A 19,746-nucleotide genomic window follows, 5' to 3' on the forward strand; every position below is an offset into this window, starting at 1 on the left:
ATGAAAAATGATACTTTAGATAAGTATAATGCCCGAAATGATTTTGTGCCAGTGTTCTTCATATTGCAATACTAATTATTTTCTCCCTAATATAAATACAAAAAAGGTCTACACCGTGGCTCCTTTACTACACAGATAAATGTAGAAAAAAAAATCTTTCTGAAATTGGAACCATAATTGCTTTTCTGATTTTAACACCAACAAATACAGGAGGAACTTGAAATCAGATAAATGATTGTGATTTACCCAGCTGGTGATCCGCATTGGTATTTCTCACCATGAGCATGTGCCCACATATCCAGAGTGAACTCTGGCAGTTTCCAGTATACACCTGCTGGCTCTTTGTGCTAAATGCATCAGTTTTATGACAGGCAAAAGTTCCGTGACAGAGGCTGCCTGGACATCTTGTCTTGTTTTCTCATTATAACAATGAAGCCCTTTTGAGCTTTTTCTAATACTGTACTTGAAAAGAACTGAAAAATAATCCTAGGAAGGAAATTCCTCTGGATTTTAAGACTCGTCTTAGTTCTGAGTTTTTTACATAATTAGAATTTAAAAAGACCATAAAACCATAACTGGATGGACAATATCTCCCCCCAAAACACTGCATGCTTTAGAAAGCAACTTTTTTTTCCCTTTGGCAGTGCAGTCAGATGTGCCAATTGTTTAACTGTAAATCCTGTGTACCTTAGCATCTTGGAGATATTTTTATAAAGTGAAGGTAATATTTCAGTATTCCCAAACCAGGTGATTCAGTCTTGCAGATGTATGAACTGTGTTTATTTATCTTTGGAAATAGTTGGGTTTTTTTTAATGACATATCACTGTAGCAGCAAGTAACAAGTTTTGTTTTTGACAGAAAGTATTGAGTGTCAAAACAATTTCTTGATTGTTACCAAACTGATGAAGCTAGGCAGTTGTGATAAAGCTGTTAAGATCTCAGGTGGAGCTAAAGGAGCAGAACAGACTTACAAGACACTAGCTCAGAAGCCATTAAAAGAACATCAGAAAGCCTTTTTTATTCATTTTTTGTGTCTTATCTCTGGAATGTGAAGTGTTTCAACTCTTCTAAACAGACAGTTGAGAAATTCTCAAAGGGAACAATTTTTCCATCAGAGAATAATTTTTTGTCAAATTTCAAATGTTTGCAGAGACTTTTTTATTTCTGTGAAGGTATGATAGGTGAGACAGGGTTTTGAATTTTGCCAGCAACTCTCTTTAACATCTCTGTATCCTGCCTGCTGGAGATTAAATACTTCCCAGACTCTTCAGTTTCTTGTCTAAGTGGGAATTGGAGGTTTTCTGGGTTTTGAGGTTTCAATTAGGATTCTAGCTGCCAGTCATAAAAATGAGCTGGGAGTCAAGGCCTGTAATTTGCAGGCTTAGAGCTTGGGAACTAGCAATTCTGGATTTCCAGACTCCAGCTATTAATAAAGACTCAGTTTTCCCCCACACCACAAAGCTTAACTAGAATCCTTTAAAAACCACATTTCGGCACAACTTGGGGTTGCACATTTTTGTTTGTCGTTTTAGTTGATGTTTTGTTGTATTATGTTTAGCTTTTTTTTAAACTAAAATTCAAAACTTCAAAGTTATAATGAAGTTCAGAAATTCCTAAATCTTCTTCAAAATTAAATTATTTTCTCATTCCTTTTAATCATTTTCCTGTTACTTTCAAAACTTTTAATTACAATTCTACATGATTCTACCATAAGGGCTTTCAGTTCTAGTCGCTGTCTCTAACTGTTGATGCTATTATTCCATTTAATTTGAGAAATAGGTATTTTGAGTGTTTAGATCTTTTTTTTAGTCATTTTTTCCCCTGTTAAAACATGGCCCTTAATTCCCTCATGAAAACCAACTGGTTACTGAGACTCAAGGGGAGACATATTGATCTTGTCTCTGCCTTTTGTGCACCTCCTCCCTAGACTCCCTATAATTTACCAGACCTGTGTTAGTAGAACCTCCTCTTACTTTCTACACCCTCTTGCACCAGAGTCCCAGAGCCATCTGCAGTCCTTGTAAGCTACAGTGAGTTTCATCATTGGCCTTTTTATAATCAGGCAAGCCTCACAGGTTTGTTGTTTATGAATATGAAAGTCTGTATCTTTGAGGTCTGCTCAAGCTGCAGCAAATAGTGTCTCTGTTCATACATAATCAGTCAAATATATTTCCAGCAAAATTGACGTGCCCTTAGCAGATCATTGTATTGAAATACGTGGTTCTTTCCCTTCAGCTGTGTAATTATCAAAATTTGGGGATCTGTGGAGTGAATTTTTTAAATGAAAAATCTATAGCACAATATCTGGGCTTTATCTTTAATATTTTTTGCTCACATAGAATTGTACAACCCTGACTACGTCCAGAATGCAAAGTAAGCTTTCATTTGCACTCGTTTGTCCGCTTCTGATTTGTTTCCTCTTCCTCTTTCCTGTCTTCTCCACTTTTTTCTATTCTCTCCCTATACATCTTTCTTCTGTGCAGCTCACCCTCTGCTAATTGATCACATGGATTTGGCTGAGTTAGGAACAGAAGAAAACCCACCAAGTCCAACCTGCACCCCCACCCCAATCCCCACTGAGCCTGATGTCCCTACCAGCTGACTTTTAACATCATCCACCTCCTTTGTAGCTATTTTTAAGTGCACAAAAGAGTTTCCTGTAAATGCTTTACACACCTATTCACTCAAAAAAGTTTCATGCTTATCTATATCTTTGTCTTTTTTCTGGTTTTTCTTCTCTACTTTTTATCTCCAGGACTCTGAATTATGGTCTATTAGTACCTCATTCCTCATAAATAGAAGCAAGGCAAAAATAGAAACTCTTGAAAACAAGAAATCTGTTTAATAATTTCTGTCCTGCAAACAGTTGCTCGACTTTCAACTTTTGAAATCTTGTTTTCATGTCAGGTTCCTGTTTAACTTCTTGGGACTAGCAGGGGCTAAAATACAGCAGCCTTGGGACAGGCAGGACTCTGAAATGTCATTTACTGAGGACACTGACAGGTGCAGAAGAGGGTGACGTGGTTTACCTTAGAAAAATGGCAGCAGGGTATACAGTGACATGGTATTTGTCAGCACAGCGCCCTGCAGTTTGGCAGTCTGATATTTGCTTGCTCTGTGGATTGTACAGCTAAGAGTACATTGCAAGTCTAACCAGCAAGAATTTAGGCATGGAGCGCCAAAGGTAATTCAGAATTCAGAATAGCTTGTGGCTTATTTTGCAAGGATCTCTTTGTGAGGAAGCAATGAACTGTTTCCTGGTACCCAGTTTTTATAGCTGCAAAGTGTGGTCACGTTTGTTAACAAACCTTTGACAAAATGGAGAGACAGAAAGAAGTGTGAAACATCTCATATGAGTGCTTGAGATCCCACATATGCAGGGCCAGGGGTTTGTTTTCAAGATGGAAGTGTCTGCCAGAATATGGTGCTGTTAGTTGACTGTATTCTAAGTGTGCTGATCCAACACAGTGACTCTGGCTATAATGTTTGCAAAGAGTTTCAAGGTTTTAAAATTTATTGGATTATAACTTGTTGATATAAAGAAATGTGTATCTGTTAGTTTTATTACTTAGATTGTTCCCACCACTGTAAAGGCATAGAGTAGGAATTCTGTCCTCTGGTAAAAATTAAATTATTAGGTTCCTTAGGATTTGAAACTAAACAACAACAACAACATCAACAAGAATAAGAGTATGAATAAGAATATGAATAAGAGTATGAATAAGAACCCAGGGAAAATAAAAGCACCACACTGGCATATGCCACATATTTACAGGACAGAAAAGCTGTTCCAATTTCTGTTTATACTGTTCACATGCTTTTTGAAAACAAAAAGCTCAAGAATCCATTAGTGAGGAGCTGCACTAATGGCATTGACATATGTATTCCAAAGAGATTCCTTCTGAGCAATTATACCACAATCAATAAATGGGAACTATGTGCATTTGATTGAAAGACAAAAATCTCTGCTAAAACTGAAGGGCGAGTTATTCGGGAGCTGAAGAAACACCTCTAAGGATGAAGAGAAGCTATTCAGAATTAAAGCCTCCCCAAATCTCAGTGAAAGCCTGTACAGGTTAGATTATGCTCACCAGTAGCGCTTTTGTTCAATACAATCCCATTGTCCGAGAATGACAGACAAAAGGAGACCATTCTCTGCAAGAAATTTCACTTTTCATTCCTTTTCACTTTTCCATGATTTTAACAGTCAGATTGTGTCTACCTATGTTATCTGAATTTTTGTAGGAATTGTTGTTGGAGACACTAGGGAGGATGCAGCTTTAGCTGAGCCTCCTCAGACTATTTCCTAAGGGAGCCTGTGTCCCAATCATTGCTCCTCTTACTCCAGATTCTTGTTCCAAAAGGTTCAATTTTTAAAAAGAAGAATTGTTACCTTCTAGTGAGAAAGGTTTTTATGTCTTCAAACTTCAGTGCCCAAAAGGTAAGTTGAACAGATAAGTTAATTTGGGGTCCAGTCCTTGACTTGAGGTAGCAAAGTAATCAGGCAACATCTTGTTTTAGTGTAGATTATAATTCATTACTACAAATGTGTGTAGTGTATTCATTTGTTGCTATCAAGAAATAATGTTTCCAGAGGAAAAGCAGGTTACTAATACTGTTCTCACAAACATAAGGGCTTTTTGCCATAAATATTTTTTTGAATGTGAAGCATGTTGCTATGCACTCAACAATAACTGCCAATGGCTAAAGTGGATTTAAGTGAGTATATAGTATTTTACCTATTTCAGTAGCTTGAATTTTTTTTGATTTTGTTTAAAGAGAATATGACAGCCTCGATATCCTTTTTGTTTAAACCTAATGAAAATGAACCTCAACAGAGCAAAACATGTCCACTTAACTGCCTTATCTAAGTTCTCCTTCTGGGTCATAAATGTCAACTGAACTCTAATTCTATTTTTGCCTTTATTATGCTACTATTATTGCTAGTGTTATTGTTATTCATTCTCTCTTTGTATTCAGGTTTCAGCTTCTTTTCCCTTGGCTACTGACTATTACTGGAGGAAGATGAAAACACAAGTGGCTGTATGATTTAAATCTTCATGCCTTCAGAATAAGCTTCTTTACTCATGGTTTACTGGAAAAGAGGATGCATTGAACACTATTAAAATATTACTTTGTGGAAGACAGTGCTCATGGTCTTTCAGGAGACAGCCTTGGAAGCTTATTACTGGGCATCTGAGAAGTCTCATGGAAAAGTAAGAAGGAGAATATTATCTATCCAGTTGCGGCATAAACATCATCCTCCCCTTAATGTAACAAGGTTGCTACTGGCATCTTCACCTCACATTATGGACCCTGATTCTTGATTTAGGAAGACAGAGTAGGTGTGTTACTGTGGCCATTGGTTTTACACCAAGAGCAGAAGTATAAAAGTTTCTGATACCAAAGTAGGAAAAAATGTTTTCAACTCATGTTTTTGCAACCACTCTACTGATGTACTGATGAAGTCCAGTTCTTGGGTTTTGCCGTACAAGGGGGCTCTAGAGAGACTGAGAGATGGGCATTACAATTATTTACAAAAAGGTAGCATGGCTTGATGATAATCCCAAAGCAGCCTATTTCATCTCTAGTTCCTTTACGGTTTTTTTGCACCCTATACCTTGTATCCTCAAGCTGTCTTCCCTTAAAACTGTAGCTTCAACCTTGTGCTCTCCTGTTCATTTCTTCTTCCTTTTACTTCCTCATCTAAGGCCTTTCTTTGGTTTGTTTTCTTAGCTGCTAAATAATGGATCCCCAGCTTCCTAGAGCACTGTGTCATTGACAGCAAAACAAGCTGGAGCCAACATCAGTATTTTTAATAGATGTTTGCTTTCTGAGTAATCTGCCTACTACTGCTGTGCCACCTGTCCAAGATACTTAAGGAGCAGAGAGCTGAGCAGTTGTATCTGTGGGATTTGCAGAAGAATAACATTGTGACTAATTGATTAAAGTATTTGTGTTGAATGACTGTACTCAAAATTATTTGAAATCTGTTGTAAACTTCATTGGCAAAACATCTGTTTGGTTTTCTTTTTTTAAACAGCTATTTCAAAAAATTTGTTGAATGTTTTTCCGGATATCCTGTTACACTGTTACAAAAGGTAAACAATTCACTTGATGTTAAGTTTCTTTATGGCTTTTATTATAAATTAATCCTTATTTTTCTCCTAAAGGAAGAAGCTCTGAGTGGATATACTATAAAGAAAATAAAGGAGTTAATTCAGTAATATGTAATGCAATGAGGTTATTGGAGAATTAATCAAATAATCTCTTCTGATTATTGTTACGGTGACTCCTCAGTCACTAAGTCTTTTTTCTTATTTCCTCAGTTCATGTACAGACTTTCTTTTCCTAGCAACAGTCCATCCTGTTGAAGGATCCTCATCTTGTTTATTATCATCGACCAGCTTTAACCCTGGAATTACTTCAAGCAATTTCAGTATTGATTGGCCTTTTAAACCTTCTAATAATTGACTTTACATTTATATTCTTCCAGACTGAAAGTCATGCTGGCTTTATGTGTTGTTCATTCGTATCTCTCCTTTTGTTCATCTTTGCTTTTTGTTCCAGTATCGTTCTTTCTCCCTTGCATTGTGGCATTAAAGTTTCTGACTGATTAACATTTGCATTAAGTTAACTGCTTTTACGCCATTCCTAAAGATTTCTCATAAAATTTCAGGAAAAGATGAACATGAATAAAAATCATAAAGCTCCTGAGTAAAAAAGAAAGGCAATTGCATATATAAATCTGTGAGTAACTGACACTATTTGCATGTTTAAATTTACCCATGTACTACTTCTAATCTGGGTCATGGGGAAGAAGAATATGCTCATGATTTTAGAAGGTTTCACTAGCAGTTTTTTGAATAGAAACCGTGAATCAGCTTCCATGATGTTCAGAATTCTTTTCATTTACGTTCTCCAAATGTTTCTGAAAGCAAGTTTTTATTCAGAAGAATGTTCAATGCCAAGTAAAATATCAGAGATAAGGGTGTGAATGCATGTTTGCATGAGTATTGGCACTGGAAGCATTTACATGGCCATCTGGACAACTCTGTCAGTTTGGGAGACATTCAAAAATTAGCATGCGATTTGGAAATCATAAGTGGAGTGCAAAATCAGAGTAGCACACTGGTGTTAGTTTCAGCATCAGTGAAGTCATTCAAGAGCAATCTATGGAATGAAATTTCATTAAGTAGTACTTTTCCTTACTCAATTCATTCAGGTTCTATCAAGCTGGAAAAAATGGGTTTAGAAATAATGAAAATATTTGTAGAATTCCCCACTGATTTACAGATGGTGTGAGTACATGTGCAAGAAGCTTGTCATAATTGAAATTTTTTTCAGCTTTCTACAAAGCTATTCATCACTTCACTTTAAATAACATAAATCAGTAAAACTCCTATTTTTGAGCTATGAAAAACCTCAAAATGAGGATTATGGAACTTGGTTCTTTTACTTTATGTTTTTCTCACAACATGCTATGGCAGAAATAAAACGCAGTAGGAAACAACAGATGTGGACAGATGATGAGTGTATGTAAACCTAGTCTTTAGAGAGGTCATCATTAAGAAACCACTTTATACATGTCCATAGCTTAAATGAACTGTGCCACTTGGCTTTATTATAACCATGACTTCAGCTGATGCGATTGGCGTGAACATGAATAACATCCAGAGTTCCTGGGTCCCAGGCTCTGATTTCTTGTTGCTAGCAAGTTGTCCCAAGACTCTCTGGCAGAAATTTGGCACCTTCTATGGGCAGAAAATGCAGTTTTTGAAAATATAATTGTCTGAATGTCAAGCCATGATAAAATGATTCTTAATTGGAAGCTCATGTCGTCCATTAGTAACAACAGAGGGAACTTTCAGCTAGAAGAGGAAGAAAGGAAGAAAGCAATTGAAGAACACAAGTCATTCACATACTTCTTCATGAAAATTTGTTATAAATGCTGCATATTTTTTAGAGATTAATATACCTCCTCATATATTCTAGCTTTCTTGTATATTTCAAAAACATTTTCAGTGGAAGAGCCTGTTGAAAAAATTCCAAGAATAATGACTACTTTCTCCATTTAGGCTCATTCTTTTGCATGGGTAGAAATGATATTATATTTTTTTTCCATGGGCAGCCCTTTGAGTAAGATATAAGAGATACATAATATCTGGCTTCAACTGGAAATAACTACTTTTACTTAAGACCTTTCATATCTGGCATTTTATCCTTCTCAGTGTGATGCAAATAAAAAAGAAAAAAGAACCCAGGAAAAAAAAAAAAGACAAAAAAATCCAACCCCCACTCTTTTTATTAAGGATTAGTATTATGTACAGGATAGACAGAATTACAGCAGCCCCTCTCTCATTTGTATCAACCTGCAAATATATTTTTAGATCTTCCCAGGAAAAGAAGTGAAGGGGAAAGTAGCAATATGTTCAATAGCTGTTACTTTGGTATGCAGTATGCCTGAATGAAAAAACAGACATAGATGTAGAGTCATCTGGGGCCCAGTGTTAGGATCCTCACTTTACCAACAATTCCTTTGGGAGTTTCCTTGATATTTCAGTTATTCTCTTTAAGTACTGAAATTGCCTTTAATCTTCCAAATAGTTCTAGTTTCATGAGTTTAAGGAAAAGCAGTTTGACAGTGGATTTTTTAGGGTTCTAAGGAATCTAATCTTGTAGCTACTTCAAAGGTACAGAGCTCCAGGACCATTAGCGTTGGCTTTGCTGCAGCTGTGCTGGACATAAAACACCAACTGTGCTTCACTGACTTGGGTGGCTCACAAGCCACCTGCTCCCAGGGTCACTCTGATCCACCACAGTAATCAGGTTGTTTAATTATTATTTTAATTGTCTTTAATTATTATTGGGAGTTGCAACCTTGTTGACAAAACTTCTATCACTAAAATTCCTTATGCTAGAAGGAAGAATTTTCACTGGTGTACAGTCTGTAGCTCATACTAGGAAAACCAGTAAAAGGGACAGTGGGAAAAAAACCAGGGAGGCAAAACAAAGCTTTGTGGTCCTTGTGTAAAGCCACTGAAGTGACATCCTTAATCTCTGGTAGGACAAGGAGTACAGAGATGGTAATGGGAGAGAAGTGCCTGAGGCTGGGAATCAAATATGGAAAATAGGCTGATACCAGGTGAAAACACTTGTCCTCTGGAGAAGACATTCAAGCAGAAATGAAGCACTCTGATAGGAATGATGGAAAGAGCCAGATGAACGGAAAAAATATACAAGCGCTTTGTCAATTTCTGACTAAAAAACCAGTTAAAATCACTAAAATTAACATTTGCTGTTACAACAGGGAATAATTCTTGTTCAGATGAAGCAGGAATGGAAACCTCAAGTTGTTAATTTATATGTAAAATAAATTCCTTTTAATTAGGTTTGGCTGAAAGCTGCTGCACCTGATGCTTTTTGATATTTTCTGTATCAGTCAAAGAAGAAAAGGAAGACAGAGAATGAAAAATAACAATTTCAATGCTATTTGCATAGAATCTAGGACTACAGAATTAGAGGATGTAGCCACTTCTATATTTTGGCTCTCATGCAATACAGAATACAATTTAAAAAAATTATCTGCAAGGTTTACTACGAGCCAACCAAAACAAACAGAGAAGAGAACTGGCTTAAAGAGAAGCTATTACCTGAAGTGAACAGAAAAGAAAGGATCTTCAGGAGAACACATCTATTTAGTGCCATATAGATAATATTATTCTTACAGAAGAAAGAGGGCCATTATTATTAATATTATTAGGGGCCTGGAGCACCTCTCCTGCAAAGACAGGTTGAAAGAGTTGGGACTGTTCAGCCTGAAGAAGGAAAGGGACCTGGGGGACCACTGCAGCCTTCCAGTACCTGAAGAGATCTACAAGAAGTCTGGAAAGGGATTATTTGCAAAGGCATGTAGGACAAGAAGGAATGGACTCCAACTGAATGAGTAGGTTTAGATCAGATATAAGAAGAACTTTTTTACTGTGAGGGTGGTGAAACACTGGAACAGGTTGCCCTGAGAATCTGTGGATGCCCCATCTCTGGGACTGTTCAAGGCCAGATTGGACAGACGGGACATTGAGAAACCTGTTCTAAGGGGAGGTACCCTTGTCCATGTAGTGGTGGTTCATCTTTAAGGCCTTTTCCAAAACAAACTATTCAATGATTTGATAAGTCTGTGTAGGGAAAGGAAAGAGAGTATTGCTGCAGAGGTATGCAGAGGTAAAAATGATGTCAGTAAATTAGTCAGTCATTCCTCTGCCTAGTAGCAGATGCTGAGGGCAATGGTGCAAGAGTAAAGGAAAATGAGAAGGACAGGACAACGACTCTCTGAGGACCTCTTCCTGTGGAGAAGAACTGAGGCTAGTGATTGGATGCTGCTGCTTCATCTTATCAGAGTGATGCTGCTGGCCTGGATTCTCAGCTGAAGCAACTCAGATGAACCACATTGATATGAGTGGAATAATTTTGATTTATGTTGCAATTTATGAAGCTTGCTTATGAAATTCTAGTCACAAACGAGTCCCTGAGGGAATTTTGCTTTGGCTAAGAAAGGATGAACTTCAACTGCTGGGGTTTCCCACTCTGACACAGTATTAAAATCACACATTTAATATGTTTTAGATATGTTAATGTGTGTAAACAGATTTAAACATGTTTCAGTCTTTAAAATGTTAAAAAGCAGCCTCCCTCTTACCCTTGCATTTCCTGGGATTTCCTGGCAGCACAGCTGTTCAGCAGCTATGCCATGACCAGCATCAAGAAATTCATCCAGCAGTAAAGCTCCAAACACCCCATGATTTCCATAAGTGTTTTTGGCATCTGATTGAATTCCTCCTGTCTGGTTCTCAGCATTCTCTTTAAAGATGAAGCTGGAACTGAACCTGGCAATGGATATAAAGAATAACAGAAAGACCTTCTACAGGTGTGTTCACTGGAAAAAGCAGGCAGTAACCTACGCTGCTAAATTGGTGACAGCACATAGGAGAAAGTGACCTCCTGAGGAATCTGAATATACGTAAGTCCATTGGACCTGCTGAGATGTATCAGAGTGTCCTGAAGGCATTGGCTGATGTAGTTGCCAAGTCACTCTCCATCATATTTGAAAAGTCATGGTAGTCAGGTGAACCTCCATGTGACTGGAAAAGGGAAAATATTGTACCCAAATTTAACAAGGGCAGAAAGGAGGGCCCTGGGAACTATTGAGCGGTCAGCTCACCTTAGTACCTGGGAAAAGCATAGAACAGATCCTCCTAGAATCTGTGATAATGAACACAGGGAGGACAGGGAGGTGATTTGAGACAGACAGCTTGGCTTCACCTAGGGAAAATCCTGACTGGCCAACCGAGTGGCCTTCTATGATGGGGTGAATGCATCAGTGGATAAGAGAAGGACTACAGATGTCATATATCTGGTCTTATGTAAAGTCTTTGACATGTCTTCCTCTAAATGTCTTTTTCTCCAAATAGGAGTGTGATGAATTTGATGACTTGACTGTTACATGGATAGAAAAGTGGGTGAACTGTCACATCCAGAGGGGAGGGTAGTGGTCAACATCTCAGAGTCCCAGCGGACATCAGTGAAAATTGATGTCCTTCAGGGGTCTGTATCTGGAGCAGTGTTATTTAATAGCTTCATCAATGACACTGATGAAGGGATCAAGTGCACCCTCAGCAAATTTGCAGACGATCCCAAGCTGAGTGCCGCTGTTGACCAATCTGAAGGCATGCCATCCAGAGGGACCTGGACAAGATGAAGTGGGCCCATGGGAATCTCATGAGGTTTAACAAGACCAAGTGCAAGGTGTTCCTGGGCTGAGACAGGTCCCAGTATCTTCTCCAGGCTGAACAAACCAGCTGTCCTAATAAGGTCTGGATCCAATGGCCGCTGAGCTCTTGTTCTGCAAATCAGCTCCTCCATCTGGTTCACCATTCAGCTTCACAAAATCCTGTGCTGACACATTGCAGAGGTAGGCAAGCTCCGAGGACTGAGGACTGCTGAAGTTGTTCCTCCACAGAGGAAATCTCTGCAAGACTGTGCATGAGATTCTCTGCCCAGAGCAAGGCCAGAGTGGAAAATTACTTTTACCTTGTAATTGCCATGGGGGTGTCAGATCCCTTGCCTAGGTCTCCTCATGGCTACACAAATGTCTAAAGATGCTCCAAGAATTTCACCTCTGAAAATCAACTTGCTTCTTTGTGCCTGTTTCAGGTTGCACTTCAAAAGCATAAGGGACTTCATACCACCAGCTAGGTGGGTAGTTCTTTCCTTAGAAAAAAAAAGCATTTTTTTCTCTTAAATATAGAATTTGGGGAACACAGACAGCTGCAGGAAAATTTTTAATGACATAGACATTTTCTTATTCTTAACAATTATTAATTTTTTAAGACAGGTGAAGCTATTTCTCAAAACTTGAAAGATATATTTTTTTTTCCAGCAACAAAATAAACGTTCTTTAATTCATGCTCTCTGGAATATGGAAAATATGTTTACTAGTCAATCTTTTACTCAGGTTACTTTTTATGTGGCTGATTTTTTTTGTTTTACATATGAAAAGAGAAAAAAGTTCCATTGCTGTGTAGCCTTGAGGGGTATTTTTGATATCAGAGTGTGGCAATTTTTCAGACACCACTAATAAAGATTGTTACTGTATACAGTATAATCCCTTTAAAATGTCTTTCCCTGCTACTGCAGCTGTGAATGATTTCCTTCAGGGGAAAAAAATCCGTTTTTATTCTGGTCCTTCACTCCTATCTAAGTATTTGCTTTACAGCTGTGCTGCAGGTTTCTAATTTGAGGCTAATTAAATGCAGACACTTATGAAAACCAAGGATGCGATTTGCAAGGAGAACAACACTCCTGGGGATGTGAAAAATGAAACAAAGTAATGAAAACCATCCATTACCACTGAGGCTGCAAGGCAAAATTCTCTGTGGGTGTAGCTGCACTGGCTGGTGGGGTGATGCTGGAGGAGGCTCTGGTGTGGTTCTGGTGGGCACACCAACCGCAGCACACAGTGCTTCACCCAGCACATGACATTTAGGGGAAGACGTGTCAAAGACTTTACACAAGTCCAGATATATGATGTCTGTAGTCCTTCTCTTATCCACTGATGCAATCACCCCATTACAGAAGGCCACTTGGTTGGCCAGACAGGATTTTCCCTTGGTGAAGCCAAGCTGTTGGCTGAGGTCTGTGCTTGGCTGATTGCAGCCCATCATCTTGCAGGGGCTCCCAGTGTTGCAGCTGAAATAGCTGCTATTAGAGTCCAGGGAAAGGAAGCAAAAAGGGCCTTTACATAATATCCACGGATGTTTAATTCAGCTGCGTGGTGAGATGTTCAGGGTCCAAGGCAGGACTCATGGGGAGAGTCCGGGATTTTGTGTCTTGCAGGGTAGGGGCTGAACAGCGGCATAGGGGCAGTACAAAGATGAGGGCCAATGGGGGAATAGGGAGGGAGTGGCTGAGGGACACAGGACCAAGGGGAAGGAGCCAACAGGCTCTAACAGCTTTTGAGGGAAGCTTCTTGTGTCTCCCTAACCCCGAGAATGCCTCTCAGGGTCTCCACATCCCAGCACCCCATACGATCTCACTGTGGTATGCATGGCACAGGGACAGGGCTAGTGCTGCATTTCACTGTCCTCACTGTCCTCACTGCCCTAGGGCCCTGTTCTTTATTTACACCATACAGGATTCTCTGGCCTGTGCGCCAAGCAGGAGACCCCTCTTTCTGCTGCTAGGGCCAACCCAAGGAACCCGAATTGCATGTGCAAAGAAGGTGAGAAAATTGCAAAACCCAGGCTTTTCTTCAATCAGGTCAGAGCCCTTTGTTATTACAAGTGGAAGTGGACAGCTTTTAGATGGATTAATGTATGCTGCTGTAGATCTTCAGCTACTTATCTGGACCAGTGTAAGCAAAGAAAGTGATGAGCAAGTTAGTTTTCTCTGCCATTATTAAGTTAATTGTTGCCCTTGGTAAAATCTGTCCAATTTTTAAGCTGAATATCTTGTAGCAAAATTGCTACCAGTCACCAAATCAAAATTATTTGGAAACACATTTTGAAAGTGGTTGCATTTTCTGGCTGAAGAGGATCTCAGTTGCAAGGAGTTATTTGATTTGACTTTGCTTCCTTATCTATTGCAGAAGACATCAGGAATAGAGGATACTGGAAAGAAAAGGTACAAAAAGGTCACACCTAATAGTGCCTTTATCACTTTGCTGTAGTCTGCTGGCACTGGAGTAATCTTTTCTTGTGATAAGTGTTGTTATGACATACATAGAAGTGGGAATAAAGTGCTGGCTGTGAGCATATCACAGACAAAGGAAATCTCTTACTGGAACAGAGCACAAGGCAAGCCCAAGTGACTCTGTGGCTGCAAACAGGAGTTTTTTTCCTTTTTTCTTTCTTTTTTTTTTCCTTTTTAATTACTAATATACCAAGCACTTTCAGAACACTTTTTTCCAAAGTCAAGATACAGCATTTGATTTGGAAAGGAAGCCAGGGAAGCACAGTCATATTCCTGCTCATGGAGAGTCACACATATAAATGCAAACATCTCTTCTGGGAGAAGGGGTAGATAGTCAAGTCTTCCCTTTGTGTTTTTGTGACTTTGTGGTTTTGTGGTTTTGTGACTGTTTTTGTGAAGTATGATAATCAAGGTGTGCCTGGAAAACAAGGTCAGTGATGACAGTTGATCATACAGTGTCTGAAAATTGTAGCCACTGATTTGAAGCCTAAATGCCCTCAATGAACTGAAGCTGGTGTTATAAATGCATGGAAAGGGCCAGATGCCAGCATCAGCAACCTCAGCAGCCTCTGGGGAGCTCTCTTTTATGTACAGTGAGGATGAGACAGGTGGGTTTGAGGTCATGTTCATGGAGGTGGGAACTATCTGCCTGAGGACCATACCCATGAGGTCACAACATGCCATCTGCCCTGCAGCTTGCATGAGCATCCTGTGGCTGCTGCTGCACTGGGATTTTAAATTCACCCCTCTGAAGGAGGCTTCCATATTTTCTTTTATTTCCTTCTGTGTCTTATTGTTCTTTTACCCATGCAGATACAAAAATAGCCTTCCCTTTAGCTGTCTGCCCTGGTCCATGCACTTCTCTTGAGACTGTTCCAGCTTATGTAACTAATCCCTTCCTGCAAAGTGTGTATGGATCCATACAAATAACTTGTAATGTTTAATTAAACTAAGCTGTAATCAGCTGAATTTATCTTTTGACTACTGTGTACCAGGGAAGCTTTATCTGCTGAAAATATGCAATGAGATTGGCTTGACTTTTAAAGGCACCATGTGAGGTTCTCATTAGGCTTATTATAATTTTTGAATAATAAATATGTAAATGATGAGTTTCACATGGGAGATTTAATTCTGTGCTCTTATTTCTGATTAGCTGGAAATACACTCTGGCTCTGTCAGATAATTGGTAGCACAGCACACCAATAAGGCATTTCCCTACAATTCATCAGAAGCAGTTGAAATTAAAGAAGGCAGGAGCTGTTACATTTTTGACAGTTTTGTAATGCCAACTTGTTGAAGTTATAACTTAGCCATTAATATAATGTATGAATTATTAAATCTTTCTTATGTTAGAAATTTAAAAAGTGAAAACCCCAAATGAAGATCTGAGCCTGGAGTATAAATGCTCTGGGAATCAGATTTCTGCCTTGCTCTCTGCGCCATTTCTTTTCTGAACTACTCTCTAAAAAATCCCCAGCCATTTAGTTTGAGTAAAGTGAAGGGAAAGTAGTATCCTCAGGAATTTGAATTTTACGTGCAGAGCCCAAAGATGTAATTTACCTGTGTGATTCTATTTTTTTTTTTTTTGACATCCTGACATTGATGAGCCTGGCTATATGATGACTAATAAAGTGTCACCGCAAATGGAAGATTCCAAATAAATGTGAATGTGGTAAGTGGTGTACAACAGCTTAATATTTGAATGAATTTCCCTTTCCTTAACTGAATGCAGTGGAAGAGGCAGGATCATATGAAGAAATAGCAGCTGATTAGTAGTAGACTATCAAAATGCAAAAGTACCCTTCACATCAAGAATCCACAGTTTTAATTAATTATTGTTGTGCAGATTTTATTTTGTTGCTTTAATAATTGACTCCCATATACATAATAAAATGCAAGGAGTTCTCTACTGAGATGACAAAATAACCACAAGCAGAGACTATGGTTTTAGCATTATTTCAGTATTTCATGACAGTGTAACATTTGAGTAATTTGGTGAATCAAACTTTCTTTCCCAGGTTTGAGAAAGACTCTTTTTCTAGTTATAATGTGGACATCCACACACCATTTTTTTCTCTTCTCACAAGGCAACTTTAAGTTCCTCGTTTGGTAATTTGGGTTCAAATTTTTACCAAGCATCTACCAGCTCTCCTCCACACAAGCAGTCTTCTTGGCTGACAAAGGACGGTTCTCCCCTATCCTGGGGCAGTTTCTCCCACCCATCAGAAGCACCTCAGTTTTATCAGCTTCTCATGCCTTTTTATTCTTCTTTACTCTTTATAATACCCACCCACTTTCAGATGCACTAGGCTGCTTTGCTGCTTTTCTCTGTCATGTTGTAAAAAGTCATGGAAATGAAGTTTACTTAAACTGCTCAGATTGCCTTTTAACACTGCAAAAACAGTAGAATGAAACCAGGAAAGGATTTAATTTTAAAGTTCTGGTAATAGATGACAGAACATAAATAAACTATGATTGTCAAACTTGTCATCTGTCCAAAGTGGGTCAAATATTCACATTCTCATGTGAATTATATAAGAAAATCATATGTGGCTAAATGATCTGTTTACTCAATTTTAGTGAAGATTCGACAGAAGTTTTTCTTTGTTCTAGCTTTCTAAATAAGTTCTTCCTTTCCATATTTAAATTTTCCAGTTTTGGAAAACCACTAGCTACAAACTATTAAAACCTGTCGCATGAAATTATTGTCACATAATCAAATATTTAAAAAATGTGTTACCAACTTAGGCCCTAATAAGAATATTTGATGGTGTATGCATTTTAATGTGTTCGTGCAATTCTCCAGTATTCCTTTACAGGCAAGCCCATGTAAAACAGAGAAGAGATTGTTATTGCTGTACTGCAATCATCAACCCTTATTTCATTACAATTACTGCAGTAGTTATTCATCATCAGTATTATGATGATTTTAATAAGTTTTAAAAGCACATTCTTTCAATGTTCATTAGTTTTCTCCTATTGTTATGATCCTCATGACATCTGCTATTGGTAGACATTCAAATTATAGTCTAACAGAGATGAAAAAATTCCTTTGTGAATTGACTGCAAGGCAATGCATGTTCTGATTTGTAGTCACTCTAAAATGCAACAGAAAAAAGCTTTAATTCATATGCCTTTTCTTTTTTAATAGTTCTGCAATGAGAACTAGGGTAAGACCCCCTGGAAGTATTATTTTTCTTCTGTTAAGTGCTGAGGAGTGTGAGCAACCCTCCAAATTTATAGACTTCAGTCACAATGGCGCTTAATTATAGGAGCACTCTGTTTGGTGAGACACAAGAGTTCTTTAAATGGTACTGAGACACTGCCTTCTGAGAGGATGGAGATGGCAATCCATGAGTGTCAGCACTGTGCATAGGGTGATTTTTAAGATCAACCACTGTGTTCCATCCCAGGGGATGTACAAAACCAGGCTTGGCCCTTGGCGTAGTGCGAAAGCACAGAAGTGGTTGGGATCAAACCCCTCAAAGATGAGGTGCAAACACAGCAGCATGAACCCTGGGTGCCTTGGTTTGGAAAGACAGGTGTCTGCAAAGGAAGGCAGGAGACTCCCCTGAAATGGAAAGAATGTAAACCCCCTCCCTCTGAATCGTTATAAATTTGAAATCAAGGGGGGGTCTCAGGCAAAAATATGGGAGCAGGAATAATAGCTATTTATTAGGGAAGAAAATAAAAAGAAAAAATAAACAGTTCAGTAAACTAAAACAACACTGACAGAGTCAGAATACAACCTGACACCCTGTGGGTCAGGGTGTTGGTGGCAGTCCAGTTGGAATTGTGGCTGCAGTCTTCCTGGAGTGTCAGGTGTGGTTCTGTTGTAGCAGTTATCCTGTAGGGTGTAGTCTTCCTCTGAAGGTCCAGTGGAAGAAAAGGCAGCTGTTCCTCTGGGAAATCCAGTGGAGAAGCTGTGCCGGTGTTCCAGAATCTCAAGATTATATCTGAGTAGGAATGCTTGGCTCCTCCCTCTGGGCAGAGCGTTTTAAAATGGGATGCTGTATTTCTCATCAGTCATGCAGTGGCATTCAATAGCCTGTTATCAGCAGATGTCCCTCTAGAGGAGGGATTGGGTGTGGAAAAGATAAGGAAAACTGCCCACTTAACAGAAGACAACTGCCATACAGATGGCAAATGGAATACAGTTTGCTTGGCAATCCAGGACCCTGGGTGTGCTGTTATTCAGGGCAATAGGGCTGCTCTTTGAAAATGTACAAACAGAAGCTCAGATTGAAGCTGCAATGAATGCTTTTTTGTAATGAAAGCCGAGATCATGGCACAGTCCACATGGTCTACATTGAGCTGTCTGATACCAGAGGTGGCTGTGAAGAAACATTGTGAAAAATGCACCAAGTAGAAAGTTAAGAATTTGCCTCTCTTTTATGGGGAAAGCATTATAAAGACTTCAGTTCTTTACACTCATGGGAGAAAGCAAAAATATTCCAGGAACATTAAGGTTTGGTGTGGAAGATACCCATACCAGCTGCAGCTAGTAGGGTCTCCTCCTTGGTACAGAAACATAATTTTGGCATTGTTTAATCTAGGAAATATTAAAACCACAGCAGCAGCAGCTCTTAGTGGAGTCCTTCTCCAAGATACTGGAAGAAACTGTGTTTCAATCCTTTACATAATGTGGTCAGACATTTTAGAAGTAGTTCCGTTCTTCTCTTCCTTCCCTTCCTGCACAGTCCTTCTGAAAAGGCAGTGTCAGAACTGCATTTTACAGGTTAAAAATCTTCTTATTTCATGGTAAAATGTATTCATTATATATGAGTAGGCTTTGTTTAGCTAGACTTAAACACAGTGTCCTTATCCTTGTCCTCATGAGTTTTCTGTGACTTGCATGCCTGTGAAGTATGTTTCTGCTTTGATTCTGAGTATTTCTTTCATCAAGATAGGACCAAGAGAGTCCTCATCAAATTGCTCTATGTATGTTTTTTATTCTCTGCTCTACTGGTCACCAGCTTCCCTGATCTTGGACTTCATGGTGGTTTAAGACCCTTGCTTAGGTCAGCTCTGCCCCACATATAGATTCAGCAGATAATTGCTCATCTGCTGTGATAAAAGACAAAAATTATGCCTAACATCTGCAGCTGCCAAGCTGCTGTCCTACTTAAAACATGAAAACTGAAGGAAGCAATAGGAACCATTTCCATTTTAAAAAGCTGTGCTAGACAGCAGCAGCAAGAGGCAATCTAACACCTCCCAAATAATCAGAATAAAACCATGTCTGCTTCTACTCGGAATAAAGCCTAGATCTTCTTTATTGTCCTTTCCTTCTTTTGAGAGTCCACCTCCACTCAGGAGCTGTTACAGTGCAGAATTTGCTAGGCTGTAATACTGCCTGTCAAATTTGTAAATGGAATTCCCCATCAAGACAAAATCCTTCTACAGTCTCACTACAAAGTGAGCAGACTGTGCTGGTTCAAATGTAAACCAGCACAAAAGTGGGAGGAATGAACCCCACACAAATACCTTGAGAGAGA

This window comes from Melozone crissalis, unplaced genomic scaffold (genome assembly GCF_028551555.1).
Source record: "Melozone crissalis strain CALT ecotype California unplaced genomic scaffold, PUWL_Pcris_2 ptg000005l_1, whole genome shotgun sequence".
Taxonomy (NCBI): Eukaryota; Metazoa; Chordata; class Aves; order Passeriformes; family Passerellidae; genus Melozone; species Melozone crissalis.